General features: G+C 42.3%; 1 protein-coding gene across 2 annotated transcripts in view; it reads left to right on the forward strand.

Moving 5' to 3' along the window:
- Positions 1–338: 338 nt before the first annotated feature.
- Positions 339–21,809, forward strand: part of tesk2 (testis associated actin remodelling kinase 2) — a 100,991-nt gene continuing 79,520 nt past the window's right edge. The window contains exons 1-2 of one of the 2 annotated variants that reach the window (XM_067990133.1): positions 339–421; positions 15,728–15,793. The gene's annotated coding sequence lies outside the window, so the exon portion shown is untranslated. The remainder of the gene's footprint in view (positions 422–15,727; positions 15,794–21,809) is intronic. The other variant, XM_067990134.1, reaches the window with a different exon arrangement.

The raw sequence follows: 21,809 nt of genomic DNA on the forward strand, positions 1-21,809 counted from the left end.
CTTCCGCGATGCAGTAACACAGCCGGGCCTAACGCCTACCTCTACTCGCTCTAACAGCTTCCACAAGGGCACGGTGGAGCTCCTCTCCCAGACCACTCCCTTCCTGCTCGCCCACTCTTATTTTAATGCCGCGTCGTTTCCACCGAACCTGATGGCTCGGCGCGAGCCCGAGCCCGCCTGTTGCTCGAGGCCTATCGGCCAGTCGCGAGGGAGCAAGGTCGGGTCACGTGGTGCGAAGTGACCCCGCCCATCTGGGGGGCCTCCTCGATCGCTGAGTGGTCGAGGGCCGCTGTTTGTCAAAACGTCGCCCCCTCCCTCGGTGCAAGTTAGGTTGTGCGGCGGGCTCGGGCGGGGAGACGCTGTTGCGCAGCTGGGCGACGAAAGTAGCCCCGGGAACGGCCGGGACAAAATAAACAAAACAGTAAGTAAGAGGGAGCACTGGGGGCCTGGGGGAGCCGGGGGATTGGGAGCGGCCGCCGCTCGGCGGAGCCCCGATTAAATGGACGGCGGCGAGCTTGTGCTGCTCGGCACGGGCCACGGGTGAAGAAGAGCCGTTTGTTTATTGCGCTGTTGGGTCCGGTTTTCCCCTTGAGAGTCAGGGGGCTGGGCCGCACTCTCCAGTCAATTAACAGACAAACGCAGTTAACGCTTGAGAAGCTGGGGCATTACTCGCTTTCTGTTTATGCCGGGGGATCAGGGAGGTGGGGGGGGGGGGGGGGTGATTGAGCTTTCTGGTGTCTGAAGTGCGAGCTGAGAGGCCCCAAAGTGAGAGCCAATCGCCTCCTCCGCCAAGGCAATGAGTACGCGGTGTGTTTGTGTCTGTTTGCATTTGTTGTGCATTTTAATATTTAAACACAAAATGCACCAAGTAACTCAACAGAAAAACGTCAGTGTTTATAAATCGTATACTACCGGGTGTAATAAGGACAACTCAGGCCATTTCTGTTTATATATAACGTTGGCGTACTTTTTGGATCTAGTTTCCACTCTCCAAGAGCTTGCTATATAGATAGACATTATTTTGGTGAGTGACTGTTATATACATCATCTGCTTATCGGTCACTTTACCCCATCTGACCGTTCTTTTAATTATATCATCTTGTCTCTTGTGTTTTATATGGTTTCACTTGACAAGAAAAGTTGAAATCTTGAGCAAAACCTACATTCCATCTAGTCTACGGAATAATAAATAGGTGACTGTAAGTTTAAAACAGTGCCCCTGTTCTGTTGATATTTCTTAACTGCAAGAAGTTTGCTTTTCTGGTGTGACATCTGAACTGTTTGAGTGGTGTATTGCCATCTGTTTCTGTTCCATTTCTGTAAACAGTAATTTTGCTGCCCAACAATGTGATCATGCTTGTAAAAAAAAAGTTCTTTTGACACTTGGATGTGCTTCAACATAGGAGTTTTGAGATTTCAATGTAGACTATCCCATGTGATGCTGGAAATTAAACTGTCTCCTGGTCCAATTTCATAGCTTTTAATGACTTGTAGTTTACTGGTTATGGTTGATTCCTCCTTTTCCCATGCAGGCTAGCTTTTGAGTGGAGCAGCTCATGCATGAGCATGAGTTGTAGAGTTCTAACTGAATTGGAAGGGTTCAGATATTTTGAGTGGTATGTAAATTTGGTGTCTTCATACAAGAAACACAAAAAGTTAGCATGCAGGTACAGCAAGCAATTTAGGGCAAATCGTATGTTAGCCTTTATTGCAAGGGGGATAGAGCATAAGAGTAAGGAGGTGTTGCTGCAATTATATAGGGCTCTAGTGAGACCACACCTAGAGTACTGTGTACAGTTTTGGTCTCCTTACCTAAGGAAGGATATACTTGCCTTAGAGGGGGTGCAATGAAAGTTCACCAGATTGATTCCTGGGATGAGAGGGTTGGCCTATGAGGAGAGATTAAGTAGAATGGGCCTATACATTCTGGAGTTTAGAAGGAGGAGAGGTGATCTCATTGAAACATACAAGATTCTGAGGGGGCTTGATAGGGTAGATGCTTAGTGCTTGTTCCCCCTGGCTGGAGAATCTATAACGAGGGGGCGTATTCTCAGAATAAGGGGTTGGCCATTTAAGACTGAGATAAGGAGACATTTCTTCAGAGAGTTGTGAATCTTTGGAATTCTCTACCCCAGAGGGCTGTGGATGCTGAGTTGTTGAATATGTTCAAGGCTGAGGTAGATAGATTTTTGGACTCTAGGGGAATCAAGGGATATGGGGATTGGGCAGGAAAGTGGAGTTGAGGTCGAAGATCAGCCATGATTTTATTGAATGGCGGAGCAGGCTGAGGGGCTGTATGGCCTACTCCTATTTCTTGCGTTCTTAAATTATCATCTGAACCCCTTTAAACAATGTACTGCCAATAATATTTTGTGATGATATTTTACACGTGCTGGGTAATGATTGGTTAAGGTTCATAGCCAGCAGTGTTTACAGAGAATGTTACTGTTGTTGCCCTCTGTGGCATAATAACAAATAGCAAAAGTTAATAAATCTGTCCCAAACCGTGTGTCTGTTTCAAGGACAGTTTTAAGACTGATTCGTGATACTATCTGTGTATCCTACTGCTACAATTAAAAGTTGGTTTGCTAATTAATGTAAATTATTGCCTATTTGAAAATTCAACTGGTCCCAATATGAGATTTATGAATATGTTTCAGAAGTATTGTGTAGTGTTCTGGATTCAAGATGAAGCTGTTACTCATAGTATATGATACACCACAGAAGGAGGCCATTCGGCCCATCGTGCCTGTGCCGGCTCTTTGGTAGAGCTGTCCATTTAGTCCCACTTTTCCCCATAGCCCTGAAATTTGTTTTCCCTTCAGGTATTGATCCAATTCCCTTTTGAAAGTTGTTATTCAATGTGCTTCCACCGCCCTCTGAGGCAGTGCATTCCAGATCATAACAACTCTGTGCGTTTATATAAAAAAAAAGTTTCCTCATGTCGCTTCTGGTTCTTTTGCCCATCACCGCATATCTGTGCCCTCTGTTTATCGACCCTTCTGCCACTGCAAACAGTTTTTCATAAAAGGGGGGAGATAATTGATAAACTAATCAAACTTAGAGAGGATAAAACCGCAGGTCCGGATGGATTGCATCTGCGCATATTAAAAGAAGTTAGTGAAGAGATAAGAGGCACTACTACATATTTATAAAAATTCATTAGAAAAGGAAATAGTGTCAGAGGACTGGCAGATGCAAATGTGATTCCTATATTTAAAAAGGGAGATATATACCAATTATCTTAACGTCGGTGGTAGGAACGATAATTGAATGCTTACACAATGATGTAATAGAAAAACATTTGGAAACCGAAAATATAATGAAGAACGGTCAGCATGGATTTCAAAAGGGAAAGTCATGCCTGACCAACTTTATTGAATTCTTTGAAGAAGTAACAGAAAGGGTAGACAAGGGTAATGTAGTAGATGTAATATATTTGGATCTTCAAAAGGCCTTCGATAAGGCACTGCATAGTAGTAATGTACCTGTCGGAGCATGTGGAGTCAGGGGACAAGTAGCAGAATGGATAGCAAGCTGGCTACAAAACAGAAAACAGAGTTTAGGAGTTAAAAGTAGTTACTCAGACTGGCAAAAAGTGGAAAGTGGTGTTCCACAATGATCGGTGCTGGGACCACTGTTGTTCACCATTTACGTAAACGATTTGGACTCTGGAATCAGAAGTACAATTTCAAAATTTGCAGACTGCTCCAAATTGGGGAGTATAGTTAATACTGAGGAGGACTGTGACAAAATACAGGGAAATATTAATAAACTTGTAGAATGGGCATGTAATTGGCAAATGAAATTCAATATAGATAAGTGTGAGGTGGTGCATTTTGGTAGGAAGAATAAGGGGACCACATACTGTTTGGATAATAGTCTAAATGGGGTAGAGGAGCAGAGGCATCTGTGGGTACAGATACACATCAGTCAAAGTAGCGATACAGGTTAATAAGGCCATAAAAAGCAAATCAAGCACTGGGGTTCATTTCTAAAGGGATAGAATTGAAAAGCAGAGAAGTTATGTTAAACTTGCATAGAACCTTGGTTAGATCACACTTGGAACTTTGAACAGTTCTGGTCTCCATATTATAAAAAGGATATAGAGGCACTGGAAAAGGTGCAAAAAAGATTTACTAGGATGATACCAGAACTGAGAGATTATACTTATCAGGAAAGATTGAGCAGGCTGGGGCTCTTTTCTCTAGAAAAGAAAAGACTGAAGGGTGACCTGATAGAGGTCTTTTAAGATTATGAAAGCGTTTGATAGGATAGAAGTAGAGAAGATGTTTCCATTTGGGAAGGAGATCAGAACTAGGGGCCATAAATGTAAGATAGTCACTAATAAATCCAATAGGGAATTAAGCTGAAACTTCTTTACCCAGAAAGTGTATAGAATTATAATGGGGAATAAGGAAATGGCAGCGACGTTAAACAAATATTTTGTATCTGTCTTCACAATATAAGACACAAAAAACATACAGGAAATAGTGGGGAACCAAGGGCCTAATGAGAGTGAGGAACTTAAAGTAATTAAGATTAGTAAAGATAAAGAACTGGAGAAATGAATGGCACTAAAAGTCGACAAATCTCCTGGACCTGATGACTCACATCCTAGGGTTTTAAAAGAGGTGGCAGCAGAGGTAGTGGATGCATTGGTTTTGATCTTTCAGAATTCCCGAGATTCTAGAACAATCCCCAAGGATTGGAAGGTAGCAAATGTAACCCCGCTCGCTATTCAAGAAAGGAGGAAGAGAGAAAACGGAACTATATGCCAGTTAACTTGTCATCAGTAGTTGGGAAAATGCTAGAATCTATTATTAAGGACGTAGTAAAAGAGCGCTTAGAAAATCATATGATTAGACAGAGTCAACACGGTTTATGAAAGAGAAATCGTGTTTGACAAATCTGAGTTTTTTTGAGGGTGTAACTAGCAGGGTAGACAAGAGGGAACCAGTGGATGTAATATATTTGGATTTTCAAAAGGCATTCGATAAGGTGCCACACAAGAGGTTGTTACACAAGATTAGGGCTCTTGGGATTAGGGGTAATATATTAGCGTGGATTGAGGATTGGTTAATGGACAGAAAACAGAGAGTAGGAATAAACAGGTCATTTTCGGGTTGGCAGATCGTAACTAGTGGGGTGCGCAAGGATCAGTGCTTGGGCCTCAGCTGTTTACAATATATATCAATGACTTAGATGAGGGGGCTGAGTGTAATGTTTCCAAGTTTGCTGATGATACAAAGCTAGATGGGAAAGTAAGCTGTGAGGAGGACGCAAAGAGACCGCAAAGGGATATAGACAGGTTAAGTGAGTGGGCGAGAAGGTGGCAGATGGATTATAATGTGGGGAAATGTGAAATTATCCACTTTGGTAGGAAGAATAGAAAAGCAGAATATTTTTTTAAAAGGTGAGAAATTAAGAAATGTTGGTAGTCAAAGGGATTTGGGTGTCCTTGTACATGAATCACAGAAGTTAACATGCAGGTACAGTAAGCAATTAGGATAGGAAATGGTATGTTAGCCTTTATTGCAAGGGGGTTACAGCATAAGAGTGAGGAGGTCTTGCTGCAATTATATAGGGCTCTGGTGAGACCACACCTGGAGTACTGTGTACAGTTTTGGCCTCATTACCTAAGGAAGAATATACTTGCCTTAGAAGGGGTGCAACGAAGGTTCACCAGATCGATTCCTGGGATGAGAGGGTTGTCTTATGGGTAGAGGTTGAGTAGAATAGGCTTATATTCTCTGGAGTTTAGAAGAATGAGAGGTTATCCCATTGAAACATATAAGATTCTGAGAGGGATTGACAGGGTCAATGCTGAAAGGCTGATCCCCCTGGTTGGAGAGTCTAGAACTAGTGGTCATGTTGGATAGCCAGGTGGTGAAGGATAGAATACTAGAGCCTGGTCTTCAGTTGCTTCCAAGCCTTTATTCACACACCACACCCTAGATAAGCTCTCATTTATGGATACAGGAGAGCCCCAATTGATACACACCACCTGAATACAATTAATACTAATTGATATAAATCACGTGGATACAATTAACATCATAATCTCAAGATAAGGGGTCAGCCATTTAGGACCCAGATGAGGAAAAATTGCTTCACTCAGGGTTGTGAATCTTTGGAATTTTCTATCCCAGAGGGCTGAGTATATTCAAGACTGAGTTCGATGGATATTTAGACACTAAGGGAATCAAGGGATATGGGGATAGAACGAGAAAGTGGAGTTGAGGTAGAATATCAGCCATGATCTTTTTGAATGGCGGAGCAGGCTTGAGGGGCATTATGGCCTACTCCTGCTCCTATTTCTTATGTTCTTATTGGAATGTGGAATTCGCTACTACAAGTAGTGCGTTTCAAGAAGGCGGCTCACCACCACCTTCTCAAGGGCAATTAGGGATGGGCAATAAATGCTGGCCTTGCCAGCGATGCCCACATCCCATGAACGAATTAAAGTTGAGGTGACTAGCATAGATGCATTTAAGAGGAAGCTAGATAAACACATGACGGAGAAAGGAATAGAAGGATATGCTGATAGGGTTAGATAAAATAGGGAGGGAAGAGGCTTGTATGGAGCATAAACACCGGCATGGAACTGTTGGACCGAATGGCCTGTTTCTGTGCTGTAAATTCTATGTAATTCTCCTTATTTACTCTATCAAAACTGTTCACAATCATCAAATCTCCTCTTAGTTCACTTTACAGCAGAGAAGATTATCAGAGCTTCTCCAGTCTTGCCACATAACTGAAACCCCTCACCTCTGGTACCATTCTAGTAAGTCTTTTCTGCACCCTCTCTTAGACCTTGAAATCCTTCCTAAAGTGTGGTTCCCAGAAGTGAACGCATTACTCCGGCTGAGGCCTAACCAGTGTTTTATAAAGGTTTAGCATAACTTCCTTGCTTTTGTACTCTATGCCTCTATTAATAAAGCCCAGGATCCTAATTGCTTTTTTAACAGCCGTTTCAACTTCAGAGATTTGTATACATACACCCCCAGGTCTCTCTGCTCCCCTTTTAAATTGTGCCATTTATTTAATATTGCCCCTCCTCATTCTTCCTACCAAAATGCATCACTTCACGCTTAGCTGCGTTAAATTTCATCTGCCAAGTGTCTGCCCATTTCATCTGTCTGTCTCTGTCCTCCTGAAGTCTTATATTCTCCACGTTGTTTACTACGTTTGAGTTTCGTGTCATCTGCAAACTTTCAAATTATACCCTGTATTCCCAAGTAATATATATCAAAAGGAGCAGTGGTCCTAATATCGACCCCTGGGGAACACCACTAAATACTTCCCTCCAATCTGAAAAACAACCGTTCAGCACTACTCTCTTTTCTGTCCCTTAGCTAATTTTGTATCCACGCTGCCACTGTCCCATTAATCCCATAGGCTTTAATTTTGCTAACAAATCTATTATTTGATACTTTATCAAATGCCTTTTGAAAGTCCATATACACATCAATCACTCTGTCCTTATCAACCCTCTCTGTTACTTCGTCAAAGAACTTAAGCAAGCTAGTCAAACACGATTTGACCATTAACAAATCCATGCTGACTTTCTTTTAGTAGTCCATACGCTTCCAAGTGCCAATTAATTTTGTCCTGGATTATTGTCTCAAAGTTTTCCCACCACCAACGTCAGGCTGACTGGCCTGTAGTTGGCGGGTTTATTCCTCTTCCCTTTTTTGAACAGGGTGTAACATTTGCAGTCGTCCAGTCCGATGGCACCATCCCCATATCTAAGGAGGATAGGAAGATTGTGGCTAGAGCCTCTGCAATTTCCACCCTTCTCTCGGTAACCTAGGATGCATCCCATCTGGACCGGGTGACTTTTCTACTTTGAGTACTGCCCATCTTTTAAGTACCTCCTTTATTTTTTTTTATCCTATCCAATATTGCTACTCCCTCCTCCTTTACTGCTACATTGGCAGCACCCTCTTCTCTAGTGAAGACTGATGCAAAGTATTCATTTAGTACCTCAGCCATACTCTTTGCCTCCACAAGAAGATCTCCTTTTTTGTCTCTAATCAGCAATTTGGAGCTTTCACAAAAACTGAGGGTTTCTTGTCATTCTGAAGATTTAGAATTGAAGGGCTGAATAATGGCACAGAAAGATATTTCCTTACTGCAGTTTTATTAACCTTTGCACAGATTGCAAAGACATTCCATGAACTTAGAAGAAAAGATTATGGTTAGCCATGGTGTGATGATAACTGATAAGCTGTGAAGTCACAAATATGTTGTGGTCAGCCTTGAGTGGAGATATTTGTTATATCCTGCTTCTGATCAGTGTTGTTTTCATAGCACATTTTGAAAAGTTGCCTTGTATTTAATCAATTAACCATTGTGTAGATGTAATTCCCAGATCATTGGTGCAGTATCCTATATTTGGAGTAAATCTTGGTTTCACTGCCTCAATATGTCACAGTAAAGAAAAATATATTTTTGACTGTTGCCCATAGCATTTTGGAAAGTGATTTAAATGCCACCCACCAATAATTTTTATTTCCCCTTGTCATTTTGCTGCCATTCCTGAATTCAGCTACTCAGACTGGAATAATGTCTCATGGGTGACAGCTTTACAAGGCCTTGCCCAAATGGACATTCATCACATGTGTACAGTGTCAAAGTATTGCTGGTCTAATTAAGGATGTATTTTCTGGAGGAGGAGTTCTGGATGAGTTTTTCCCCCCTTTCATTATTTATTCTTTCTCGGGAATGAGCGACTTTAGTTATGTGGAGAGACTAGATAAGCTGGCATTATTCTCCTATAGAGCAGAGAAGGTTAATGGAAAATTGAGGGGTTGTGTTAGAGTAAATAAGGAGAAACTGTTTCTGCTGGCTGGTGGGTCGGTAACCAGAGGAGACAGATTTAGATAATTGGCAAAAAACCAGAGAGGAGATGAGATTTTTTTTATTTAACGAATTGTTATGATCTGGAATGTGCTACCTGAAAGGCTGGTTGAAGCAGATTCAATAGTAACATTCTAAAGGGAATTGGCTATATATTTAAAAATGAAAAATGTACATGGCTATGAGGAAAAAGCAGGAGGGGGGGACTAATTGGATGGCTCTTTCAAGGAGACAGCATAGGCATGGTGGGCTGAATGGCCGCCTTCTGCGCTGTATGATTCTCCTCCTCTTCTCCCCCCTCCCCCTTCCACTGCAGAAGGCAGGAATGTGGAATGCTGCTGGCCATCGCAGCATCCCTTGAGACACCCCAACTGAAAATGACTAAAGCAATATATAGCAGGAATTGAACTTAGAACTAACTTTCTTGGCTTGTATCCATACAGTGCATTTAATCACTGAATCACCAATGGACTACACCTGCTAAATCAAGTTGGCATAATGAATCATTACTAGAAAATCTTTCTATGCTGCATTGACAGCATTCCATAAACATTGTATCTTGGGTGCCATAAAGTGGTATGCAGTCAGAGAAACTGTAGGAAGGAGATGCGCAAGTTAAGTTTGGTGGTGTTTGTTGCTGCAGCCACAGAAAGATCGGAAGAAATTGTGTTGGAGTATCCCATAGCTTAATGCATGCCCCAGCAATCAGGTTTTATCATGTTGTGATTAACTCTGCATTTAAAAGGGACAAAGTTTCAAGCATTAATATTGTTGCACAGTAAGAGAAGAATTACATGAAGCTCTGCTGCTGACATTCTTTGTAGATCTTTTTGGACTGAATTTTGAGCTGCTACAGTTCTTATTCCTGGAAGCATTAAGGCAGATGTGCATAGTTGCAACAACTCTTACAATGCTGATCTGCTTGTTACTTTACAGATCATAAGCAAAATATTGCAAATGCTGGAAATCTGAAATAAAAACAGAAAATGCTAGAGAAGCTCAGCAAGCGAGGTAGCATCTGTGGAGAAAGAAACAGTTAACTCAGATCTGACGAAATGTCTTCAACCTGAAACGTTAACTCTGTTTCTTTCTCCACAAATGTTGCCTCACTTGCTGAGCTTCTCCAGCATTTTCTGTTGTTACTTTATAGATACTTGATTGCCCAGCTGTGTGCGCCTATTGTTGAGAGTGGACTTTGGTACAGGTACAGAATACTCGACTGGCGTAGCACTATACAAGAGGGATGCTCTATCCACTTTAGCCCAGGACCACTGTCTTTTTGCAGCTTCTCGCCTATCTTTGTTCCACACCCCCCCCACCCCGACCCTTGAAAACTCATCTCATCTAAGTAACCCTCTTCTTGCTCGCTGATCCTCTCCACATTCAACTTGTCAGCACTCAAATCCCCTACCTGGTCCACATGCTAGTTGATCCTTCTTTCCTCTCATACAGTCTTTGATTGTGTCATTGCCTTCCAGCTCTGTGTCTCTTTCTTCCAAAACTCATTGTTCAAATTCCTTTAATCTTTAAGCTTTCTGCTTCTTTACCCTTCCACATTGTCACCTCCATGACCCTCCAAGGATCTATCCTTGGTCCCCTCTTCCTTATCTCCATGCTGCCTCTAGGTAGCATCATTTGCAGCCATGGCTTTCACTTGTTTGCTGATAATACCAGGGTCCAACTCTCCAGCGCATCTCTCGATTCCTTTACTGCCTCCGTGCTGTCTGATAGTCAGACGTGTTCTGGATGGCAGAACTTCCTCCAGCTTAACATTGAAAAGACCGAAGCCATAGTCCTTGGACCCCACCACAAACTCTGCTCCATTGCCACTGATTCTATCCTACCCCTGGCCACTTAGGCCGAACCAGGCTATTTTGCAATCCTGGTATCCTGCTTGATCCTGAGCTGAGTTTTAAATCCCCCTACTTTCTTCCACCTCTGCAAGTTTCCTGCCTCTGCCCCAATTTCAGTGCCTCCATTTCAGAAACCCTTAGAGTCATAGAGAGTCATAGAGTTATACAGCACGGATAGAGGCCCTTCGGCCCATCGTGTCCGCGCCGGCCATCAGCCCTGTCTACTCTAATCCCATATTCCAGCATTTGGTCCGTAGCCTTGTATGCTATGGCATTTCAAGTGCTCATCCAAATGCTTCTTGAATGTTGTGAGGGTTCCTGCCTCCACAACCCTTTCAGGCAGTGAGTTCCAGACTCCAACCACCCTCTGGGTGAAAAAGTTCTTTCTCAAATCCCCTCTAAACCTCCCGCCTTTTACCTTGAATCTATGTCCCCTTGTTATAGAACCCTCAACGAAGGGAAAAAGCTCCTTAGTATCCATCCTATCTGTGCCCCTCATAATTTTGTACACCTCAATCATGTCCCCCCTCAGCCTCCTCTGCTCCAAGGAAAACAAACCCAATCTTCCCAGTCTCTCTTCATAGCTGAAGCGCTCCAGCCCTGGTAACATCCTGGTGAATCTCCTCTGCACCCTCTCCAAAGCAATCACATCCTTCCTGTAGTGTGGCGACCAGAACTGCACACAGTACTCCAGCTGTGGCCTAACCAGTGTTTTATACAGCTCCATCATAACCTCCTTGCTCTTATATTCTATGCCTCGGCTAATAAAGGCAAGTATCCCATATGCCTTCTTTACCACCTTATCTACCTGTTCCGCCGCCTTCAGGGATCTGTGAACTTGCACACCAAGATCCCTCTGACCCTCTGTCTTGCCTAGGGTCCTCCCATTCATTGTGTATTCTCTTGCCTTGTTAGTCCCTCCAAAGTGCATCACCTCGCACTTTTCCGGGTTAAATTCCATTTGCCACTGTTCCGCCCATCTGACCAACCCATCTATATCGTCCTGCAGACTGAGGCTATCCTCCTCGCTATTTACCACCCTACCAATTTTTGTATCATCAGCGAACTTACTGATCATACCTTTTACATTCATATCCCTTATACATGTCTTTGTCATCTCCAGACCTAATTCTTCCCGAAGTTTGCCTTACTGGCCTCTATTCTCACCTGCTGTAAACTGGATCTTGTCCAAAACTCTGCTATGTGTATCCTGTTCTGTTTGCCCATCATTCACATTCTAACTGGTTCCCTGTTCCTCAGCACATATTTTAAATTCTTGTCCTCATTTATAAAATCTTCAGCAGTCTTACTGCCCCCTGCCCCCGCCCCCCCCCCCCCCCCCCCCGAAACTCCTCGACGTCTATATCATCTGCTGAACACCAGGTTCCTCTGATTTCAGCCTTGTCTGCCTTGGTTTAGTCGTAGACTCTGAGCCAGAATTCAGGCATCACTCCAGAGACTTGAGTATGCATTCTAGGCTCACACTTCAGTGCGGTACCTAGGAAGTGCTGCACTGCCGGAGGTACCGTCTTTTGCTAAGATGTTTAATCGAGGCCCTGTCTGCCCCCTCAGGTGAACGCAAAAGATCCCTTGGCACTATTTAAAGAAATGCAGGGGAAGTCTCAAGGTATCCTGGCCAATATTTATTCCTCAACCAACAATCATCAAAATAGATTATCCGGTCATGTATCTGATTGCTGTTGTGAGACCTTGCTGTGTGCAAATTGGCTGCTGCATTTGTCTACATTACAACAGTGACTCCATTTCAAAAATACATAGGAACATAAGAACAAGAATAGGCCATTCAGCCACTCGAGTCTGTTCGCCATTTCATTAGATCGTAGCTGATTTGTACATCAGCTCCATTTACCCTCCTTTTTTCCATAGCCCTTGATAACCTTATCGAACAACAATTTATCATTCACAGTCTTAACAATTTAAATTGACCCAACATCCACATCCTTTTGGCAATAAAGTTCCAGATTTCTACTACCCTTTCTAATAAGATTATGTCCTTGTTTTGGATTCCCCTACCAGAGGAAATAGTTTTTCTGTATCTACCCAATTGAATCCCTTTATCATTTTAAACACCTCAATTAGATCACCCCTCCACCTTCTAAACTCAAGTGAATACAAACCAAGGTTACACAACTTGTTCTCATAATTTAACCTTGAAGCCGTGGTATCATTCAGGTTAATCCACATTGCGCTTCCTCCAAGGCCAATATATCTTTCCTGAGATGCAGTGACGAAAACTGAACTCAGTACTCCTGATGGGGACTGACCAAGGTTCTGTATAATTGAAGCATCACTTCCTTCCTTTTGAATTCCAACCACCTTGTGATAAAGGCCAACGTTCCATTAGCCTTTCCGATTACATTTTGCATCTATGCACTGGCTTTTAGTGATTTATGTACATGGACACCCAAATCCCTTTGCTTCTGCACAGCTCCTAGTCTCACCATTAAGAAAATATTCCGATTTGTCTTTCTTGTATCCAAATTGGACCTCTCACTTGAATTCAATCTGCCATAGTTTTGCCCATTCACTTAGTTTTTAAAATTTTAACTTCCTGCTTCCATCTACAAAACTTACTGTGCCTCCTAACTTAGTGTCATCTGAAAACTTGGATATGCAACTCTCTTCCTTCATGCAAGTCACTAATTTATATGGTGAAAAGCTGAGGACCCATATAGATCCTTGGGAAACACCACTTGTCATTTCCTGCCAATCAGAGACCATTCCCTTTATCCCTACTCTCTGTCAGCAACCGGCATACCAATTACTAACCCATGTTACAAGGTTACGTCCAATTCCGTGCATTCTCATTTTTGCTAATAATCTCTTGTACGAGACCTTATTGAAGGCCTTCTGAAAGTCCATATAGACCACATTCATAGACAGTCTCCTATCCACTGTGCCAGTGACCTGCACAAAAAATTAAACCAAAGTCATACATGACCTACCCTTCACAAATGCATGCTGACTCTCTGATCTACTCATACTTGTCCAAATGTTGAGTCACTCTGAACCTGATGATAGATTCCAGTAATTTCTCAACAATTGATGTTAAACAGACTTAGATGTTCCATTACTGTCAGATAGTTAACCAAATCAGAAGCAAAATACTGTGGATGCTGGAAATCTGAAACAAAAACTGGAAATGCTCAGCAAGTCAGGCAGCATCTGTGGAGAAAGAAACAAAGTTAACGTTTCAGGTTTTGACCTTTCGTCATAACTGGAAGAAGTTAAAGATTTAGCAGTTTTTAAGCAAGTTCAGAGATGTGGGGGGGGGAGGTGGGGAAGAACAAAGGGGAAGGTCTGTGATGGGGTGGAGGGCAAGAGTGATTTAAATGACAAAAGGTCATTTTGGTTCGTTACTCACCATTAAATATAGAATGCGCTGTTGGTTGAACTAATTTTGGTTCATTACTCATCACTAAATATAGAATGACCTTTCGGTTCTAAAACATATTGTTCTAGAATACATTCTATTCCTGAATACATTCCAGAAATTCATTGTCTTTACAATTTGAGCTGTCCTCTGCTTCACCCATTGCATGTTCCCTGCTTCACCCAGTGCACATGAAACTTAAAATCTTTATTATAACCACATTATTTTTGTTGTATGCTTCCCTGATGTCCGTATTTACATATCCTTCATTGGTTGTGAAATGCTTTGTAACCCAAGGATGTGAAGGGTGCTATATGAATGCAAGTTCGTTTCTTCCTTTTTTGCTTCCTTTTGTGCATGCCTCACCATTAGTGGCCAATCCTTCAGCCACCTCAGTACTACCTTCTGGCACACCCTCCCTAAAGTTTTCCACTCTACTTTCTAAAAACCTTCTTCGTATCCATCTATTTGGTCAAGATTTTAGTCACTCCTCCTAGTTTCTTCTTGGCTAGATGTTAATTTTTCTGCTGTGGGATATTTCTTTTAAGTTGAAGGCACTATACAAATGCAACTTGTTTTCTCTTCAGTCCTCCTAGTGACTGACATTCCATATCTGGATAGATAGTTATTGTTGAACCCTGGAGTTGCTGACATTAATATGTTGGGTGAACCTTCTTGAGTAACCCCACTGTTATCAGCATTTCCAGCCATCTTCTGCAGTTGTTTGCCAAGTTTAGAGTGGAAATAATTACCAAGCCAAGGAGTTAACTAAGTGTTGCGATGGAATTTAAACCCTTACAGATCAGAGTAAGATCAAAGTCAGTCATTCTTGACGAGTTATCGTCTGAGCACTTCAATGCTGAAAATAACTGCTTGCTGTTCAGTTTTGTACATATCAGTCTTCAATGATTCAATTGTTGCTTGTCTTTTAGTTGGGGCATTGACTACTTTTGTAGAGGGTGATTTTGTTTTTATTTTGCTATTACTTTTCATGATGTTCACTAAATGACAGATGAATGTGAGAAACCGATTTGAGCTAAGTATACTTCTTTCAGGGACTCAACTGTCAGTGGTGTGGTAAGATGTTTAACATACTTTTTGTCAGAACTTGATGTTTGTGCTAAGGAAGTTATGCATCCTGTCCTGTAGCTTACAGATACACTACCAAGAGGCAGCTTCTCCAAATGAGACCAAGAAGCATTAGCCTACTGAGGGCTGAATTATTCTCAATTTGTTGTGCCTTGGGATGTTTTTCTACATCAAAGGTGGTACATAATGCAAGTTGTTCTTGTATTCTGGTTGCATTTTTCAGCCAGTATGCACAGTATGTTTATGGTGATGGGGGGGGGGGGGGGAAACTTGTGTGGTGTCATGTGGATCTTAAGAAATCCCATTAGCTTCAATTATGCCATGTTTGGAATAAAAAGTATGTGAGACAAGCTGATAGGAAGCAATTTTTGGGTCTTTATTGACAACAGAAAATTAATGCATCTGCCTGAACCTAAAATGAAAGGCTTTTGTTTGATAGTGTTTTCCCATTTGCTGCATGCCAGAGGTAGAGTGATGTTTTAGTTCAGACTTTTGTGATTCACTGCTAAAATATGTTCTGTTTTAGGTCAAAATAGACTTCTAGATTTGGTGTACCCGCTGAAGGGAATTTCAAGATGCGGCGAGGTGAAAGGTAGGCGATAGTAGATCAGGACTATTGAAATACCCACTGTTGTAATGGATCTCATTTTGGCTAGGTAAACAATTTCTCAATACTTTTGAGGTGGCATGTTGGAGCAGTAACACATGGTGCCACCAAGTGGGAAGATAAAAAAAAAATCAGTCCTCAATCCACTCTGTTTCTAATCAGAGATGTGTCTTTGTATACCAGGTGAAACCAGTACAAGCTTGGTTGTGATTATCTCCATGGCCAAATTGTTTGCTGCCCAGGCTTTTATATGAAGAATAACTACATTTGTTTTTTGTGGGGAGGGAGAGGTGAGGGAGGGGGTGGGTGGTGGTGAATTGACAAAAAAATAGCAATGCTGTAAGGTGTCATTGAGCTGTACTCTGGCATAGTTCAGCGCCATGGGGATAAAACATGAAAAATGCAAAGATTATTTGGTGAAAATTGGAGAATGAATCATTGAAGATATGTTATGGAATATGCAAACTGTTTTCCTGCTTTAAAATTTTACTGTGCAAGTATTAGTTATTCAATTACATGTAAAGAGAAACTAAAAGTATCTCCTGTACAGGAAAGCAAATTATCTGAAGAGCCATTCATTTCTGTTGTCACTCACTAGATTCAGCTCAATTTCAGCCTTTTGGACTTGTTACAGAAAATGCAGAGATAAGAGTGAGAACAGTTGACAAGAGACAAATATCCTGGCAATAGTGCTGTATTATAAAAGGAGGCACAATTGTGAAACTGTTAATGTAGCAGATTTTGGTGCTGTACCCAAAGTACTTTGTTTAAATTTTGGTTACGTTAATTTTCCTAGCTCTACCTCACCACCACTTCTCTCGACCCATCCACTGTCTCTCATTTGTCATACTGCTTGTCCGACATCCAGTACTGGATGAGCAAAAATTTCCTCCAACTAAATAGTGGGAAGACCAAAGCCATTGTCTTTGGTCCCCGCTGCAAACTCTGTTCCATAGCCGCACCCTCCACCTCTCTCTCCCTGGCCACTGTCTATGGCTGAACCAGACCGTTTGCAACCGTGGCGTTCTATTTGACTCTGAGATGAGTTTCTGACCACCTATCCGCTCCATCACTAAGACCGCCAACTTCCACCTCCATAACATCGCCCGTCTCTTTCCCTGCCTCAACTCATCTGCTGCCGAAGCCCTCATCCATGCCTTTGTTACCTCTAGACTTGACGAATCCAGTGCTCTCCTGGCCAGTTTCCCATCTTCCACCCTCCATAAACTTGAGCTCATCCAAAATTCTACTGCCCGTATCCTAACTCGCACCAAGTGCCGTTCAACCATCACCCCGATCATCGCTGACCTACATTGGCTCCCGGTCCGGGAATGCCTCGATTTAAAAATTCTCATCCTTATTTTCAAATCCTTCCTTGGCCTCGTTCCTCCCTATCTCTGTAACCTCCTACAGCCCTCTGAGATCTCTGCGCTCCTCCAATTCTTTCCTCTTGCGCATCCCCAATTTTAATTGCTCCACCATTGGCTGCCGTGCCTTCAGCTGCCTAAGCCCTAAGCTTTGGAATTCCCTCCCTAAACCCCTCTACCTCTTGCTCCTCCTTTTAAGACGCTCCTTAAAACTACCTCTTTGACCAAGTTGTTCTAATATCTCCTTACGTGGCTCGGTGTCCAATTTTGTTTGAAAATTACTCGTGTGAAGCGCCTTGGGTAGCTTTATGTAGCACCTTTAGTGTATTAAATAGAATCATAGAATCATAGAATCATAGAAGTTACAACATGGAAACAGGCCCTTCGGCCCAACATGTCCATGTCGCCCAGTTTATACCACTAAGCTAGTCCCAATTGCCTGCACTTGGCCCATATCCCTCGATACCCATCTTCCCCATGTAACTGTCCAAATGCTTTTTAAAAGACAAAATTGTACCCGCCTCTACTACTGCCTCTGGCAGCTCGTTCCAGACACTCACCACCCTTTGAGTGAAAAAATTGCCCCTCTGGATCCTTTTGTATCTCTCCCCTCTCACCTTAAATCTGTGCCCCCTCGTTATAGACTCCCCTACCTTTGGGAAAAGATTTTGACTATCGACCTTATCTATGCCCCTCATTATTTTATAGACTTCTATAAGATCACCCCTTAACCTCCTACTCTCCAGGGAATAAAGTCCCAGTCTGTCTAACCTCTCCCTGTAAGTCAAACCATCAAGTCGCGGTAGCATCCTAGTAAATCTTTTCTGCACTCTTTCTAGTTTAATAATATCCTTTCTATAATAGGGTGACCAGAACTGTACACAGTACTCCAAGTGTGGCCTCACCAATGCCCTGTACAACTTCAACAAGACATCCCAACTCCTGCATTCAATGTTCTGACCAATGAAACCAAGCATGCCGAATGCCTTCTTCACCACCCTATCCACCTGTGACTCCACTTTCAAGGAGCTATGAATCTGTTATTATAAAATGGTACAAATTTTGGATTTAACTTGTATTTTCAGCTTTCAAACTACATATTTCATCTTCCAAACCTAAACTGCAGAACTGATTTTCTGCAGATTTTTGAAGATGTGTTCTAAAATTGTATCAGAGATTAATGGTTGCCCTGTGACCATGACCTGAAAGATGTATACCTGTGTTAAAAGGTATACATCTGTGATGTTTATTTCATTGCTGAAATTTGGTCTAGTTACAATTTCTCTGTTTAACATCAAATTCTCTTGAATGTTCTTTTATTAGTCTTCCTGTAGATTTGTGTGGTTGCTTTTCTCCCCTAGCCCCGCACAACTTCCGTGCAAAGAATCTCACCATAAAGGTTAACAGCCAGTGAAGTTTTGGTTCAGGCTGCGGAAGTAGATTTTTCTCTGCAAATGCCTGTAGAATTGGAGAAAAATATAAACTGTGTGCCTGAAGAACTAATGAATCTGAGAACATTGGCATAAGATTATTGTATTAACCATAGCTTGTTTTTTAATGTGGCAATTTTCTTGGCTAGCTGCAACCAGAATAATGGTGAAAAACTGCACAATGCTTCACTATTGCTCATAGTGGGTGATTTCCTGCAGATAAAGTTGAGAGGCTGCATTAAGTAAATGCTACAATCTTTTGCAGTTATGGATCAGTTTAGCCTGAGCATATGTTACATAAGTAAATACAGGTTTTAATTAAATAATTTGTTGCACATAGGAAGCATTTAAAAAAAAATCACTTTCCTGTGTTATTGGTTCCTTTCTTCTGCTCTACCTTTGAAGTCCTTGTGCCCAATAAAGCCTTACACTCTTCCACTTGGTTGTTTCCCCGTGGTATGACCCCCATATTTTCTCCCCTAAGTCCAAGGGGCACAGACTTGAGCTTTTATGGCGTACAACTAGTTGAGCCATCCGTCGCCAAATCTGACTGAACCACATCAAGCACTACCGGCCCTTGCTCTCCTCTGCCAAAGCGGCTCACTACTTCAGGATCATCCTGGAGTGCAAAGCTAATCTCCAGTTTCTTTTCACACTACCTACTGTCTTTTTTAAATCCCTCTACCCGCCCCTCCACCATCACCTTCAACAGCAAGTGCCAGGAACTCGTGAACTTCATTGTCACCGAGATTGAGACCATCTGTTCAGCTGCCTCTGCCGCATCCCTCCCTTCTCCTTGCCACCAAGCCAGACCTCTCAAGATTCTCCCCGCCCTAGCTCTGAATATGCCTCTTTCTCTAGTTCCTCTCCCCTCTTCCTGGTGCCCTCTCGCAGCTCAACTTGTCCGTGAAGTCCACCTCCTGCTCCCTTGGTCCCATTCCCACGAAACTGAACACCCACCTTCCCTTCCTGGCCTCCCTGCTAGCTGACATTGTAAATGGATTCCTCTCTTCAGGTACTGTCCCCCTCTCCTTCAAAACTGCCATCATCAACCCTCTTTTCAAAAAATGTAGCCTCGACTCCTCTGACATTGAAAACTATCACCCCATGTCCAACCCCTCCTTTCTGTCCAAAGTCCTTGAACATGTTGTCACCTCGCAAATCTTTACCCATCTTTCCAGCAACTCCATGTTTGAATCTCCAATCTAGTTTCTGCCCCTGCCACAGCAGTGAAATGGCCCTAATCAAAGTCACAAATGATATTGTGACTGTGACGGTGGTGCACTATCCCTCCTTGTCATTCTTGACCCCTCTGCAGCCTTTTATACAGTTGATCACACCATCCTCCTCCAACGCCTAACCTCCATTGTCCAGCTGAATGGACCTCCCCTTGCTTGGTTCCAGCCTTATCTATCCAATCTTAGCCAGAACATCTCCAGCAATGACTTCTCTTCCTGCCCCTATCTATGGCTCTCTCCTCCTCTTCACCTAGATGCTGCTGCTTAGTGCATTGAAGACATAGGGTTAGTTTCCACATGTATGCTGATGACACCCAGCTCTACCCCTCCATCTCTTTTGACCCCTCACTGCCTCTGTATTGTCCGACTGCTTGTCAGAGATGAGCCGCAATTTCCTCCAGTTAAACATTGGGAAGACCGAAGCCATCATCTTCGACCCCTGCCACGACCTATACCATTGTCATTGACTTCATCCCCCTCCCCGGCCACTGTCTCGGGTCGACCAGACTGTTCTCAAGCTTAGCATCCTATTTGACCCCAAATCATACTTTCACTGAGTCAGCATGCTGAGCTTTCAATTCCATATCATCTTCATCACAAAGACTGCTTACTTCTACTTCCATAACAGCCCTACTGCTGCCAAACCCCTCATCAAAGCCGTTATCACCTCAAGACTCAACAGTTCCAATGTTCTCCTAGCCAGCTGCCCATCCTCCACCCTCCATAAACTTCTTTTCATCCAAAACGTTGCTACCTGTGTCCTTTCCTGGGCGTCATTGGTGATTGTGTCTTCAGCCGGCTAGGTCCTATGCTCTGGAATTTCCTCCCTCCGCCTCTCTACATCCTTCTCCTTTTATGACTCTCCTTAAAAGCCACCTCTTTGACCAAGCTGTAAGTTGCCCCCTCTTAATATCTCCTCCTTTTGCTTGGCTTCAACTTTTGTCGGATTACGCTTCTGTGAAGCACCTTGGAAATTTTGTTTTACGTTAAAGGTCCTATATAAATGCAGGTTGTCGTGTATGATGAGGATTTGACACAAAACCAGTAGATGAGATTATAAACTGAGGAATCCATGCGTTGACCATATTCTGAGTAACATTTTGAGTTGGTAATTTGTAGAGTATATTGTCACTTTAAACAATGAATGCTGATTTAGTGGAAGTATGGTTCATGCTGCTGTTGTGTTTTCAGGGAGTAGCGAGATTTGGGCTTTGGTCAGGGAAGGGAAGAGGATGAAATTATCTGGCATGAGTTCTGAAAGAAGAGCACGTGGAATGAATTTATTCATTTCCACTTTTGAGGCTGTGCATCTTAAAGCATGAGAGGAACTGCATTTAAAGGAAGATCAAAGCTCTTCAAATAATTTCCCTCTTCAGTTAATTGTTTTTAATCAGGATGTTAAAATTGCATTCTTATGTACTTATGCTGCCTGCAGTCATCCAGAGTACTTTTAAAGAATATTAAAATTAGTCTTATAATGGGTCATCAGTAATCTTAATGAATAGTTTATTCTCGTGTTTCTTTTAATGATTGATTGTCAAATAACAATCTCTATAAATATCAAAGGCAAGGAATTACTGCAGCTTGTAATGTCACTTTAAGTCAAATCATTTTTGTCTAAAAACATTCATTTTTCTGTACTCAATTTTATAGTATAGTTGAGGGCTTGTTGTTGAGACCTATAGTAAATGTTATAAGTTTGGGCTTAAATCAAGAATATTTGCTTGAGATCGCTGCTATTTTTAGCATTTGTTTTTTTAAATAGGTATTTTCTTTTTTGCCTCTTTTTTTCTTATGTCTCCCTGTGCTGCATACCATTCCTGTCTGAGATAGTGGGCAGATGACATGTTCTTAATGTTAGAGATTTTCTTTGCTCTGTATTGGTGCACTTTACGGAAATAAAGTAAATGGGTGCTACTTTGTAGGACATTTAATGCCCAGTTTATATTACGGAACAGCTACAATT

This window comes from Heptranchias perlo, chromosome 9, assembly GCF_035084215.1.
Source record: "Heptranchias perlo isolate sHepPer1 chromosome 9, sHepPer1.hap1, whole genome shotgun sequence".
NCBI classification, from domain to species: domain Eukaryota; kingdom Metazoa; phylum Chordata; class Chondrichthyes; order Hexanchiformes; family Hexanchidae; genus Heptranchias; species Heptranchias perlo.